Raw genomic sequence first — 1,537 nt, forward strand, 5'->3', positions numbered from 1 at the left:
ACATCTAAAAAAAACTTTGCAAATTCAATGTATAAGCGACACGTCAGAAAAAAAAACTCTAAATTTAAAAAATAATAACCTAAGTAAAACAACTTAAGCGAATAAATAATGTTATGGATAAAAGGAGACGGCCACAACTTGAATATTTAAAATTTTTTGTAAAAACATATGTGGACCTGTTGCATTCACATTGGCCGTACCACCAGTCTGGAGTATTTCTTCAACTTTTTTACAGAAAAGAAAATTACTGTATCTAATTTTTTTTAACTGCTCAATGATTTTGCCTTGATAAATTTTTAAGAATGCAGCCTCATTTGGAATTTCGCCGATATTACCCTATATTCTTCAAATATTACAAAGCTAGATAAATAAAGCGAAAAAAAACTACGTTAGATAACACACATAATATTAAACTAAAGAATTAGAAAAATATATATATACCCACCTATTTTTAAATTGGATGACATTTATTTCTTCAAGATTGAAGAACACCTTTGTGCCATACATGGAATTCTGTAAAACAATTTTTCTTAAAAAATTTAATTTAATACAAAATGAGTAAAAACTCACATAAAAAATGAGTAAAAGCTCACATATAAAAATTTACATAATTATAGATAAATATTATCATTATATAGCTTCAGTCTAACAAATTGTAAGACGACAACAGCTTCATCTTTATTGCTGGATCCCAAAAAAGTATTTAATTCATGTGCATAGTTGCCAAAAACTGCACACTCCATTATTTTTCTATGGCAAATAAAATGTTTAATGTTAAATATTAAAAAAACACAGCCGAAATTATCAATAAAATAAATAAATTTATAAATGAATTATACTTTTTCTAAAACAATAAACTTACCAACTAAGTAGGTATAATCGTACTTAGGAGCATTGAGAGTGTCAAAACTCACAAAATTAAATCCATATCATGAGATACTTGACGATTCTGGAAGTATGTGCACATCGGTACGTTGGTTTAAATTAACCACATACTCATGATGTGCTTGAAGTTACTCTCATTGAGTCCATTTGGTAAGATATTTCTTCCTTTAATAAATTCACGAATCGAGACATAATAACCCTCTTAATCAAGGCGTGTATTTTTTCTCCCTAAAATTGATAAACAAAAATCAAAGAACAATTGAATGGAAATAAACAAACAAATTTAAAATATAAATAATGTAAATTTAAAATAAAATAAAAAAAATATTAGTAGAAAACTCACGTCTTCATCGAGCCAAACCATCTCAATTGAGTATGACAATGAAGAATTTTCGTAACTTGGTAGTGTTAATAACCGTATCACTCGTATATGTACACACAAATTGTCGATTGTAGGATTGATTTCTGCGATTTTGTGAATACCAGTCATTGGAATAAGTAGAGAAATTTTAGATTTTGGATATATGTAAAGAAATGATTTCATGTACTTTAAATTGTGGTGCTACACATTTCTCATAACTTATACTTTTATAGTTGACTCATAGCTAAAATTTTTTAAATTTGATTGACTTTAATTTAAATTTAAATTAAA

The sequence above is a fragment of the Arachis ipaensis genome, chromosome B10 (genome assembly GCF_000816755.2).
Source record: "Arachis ipaensis cultivar K30076 chromosome B10, Araip1.1, whole genome shotgun sequence".
Classification (NCBI taxonomy): Eukaryota; Viridiplantae; Streptophyta; class Magnoliopsida; order Fabales; family Fabaceae; genus Arachis; species Arachis ipaensis.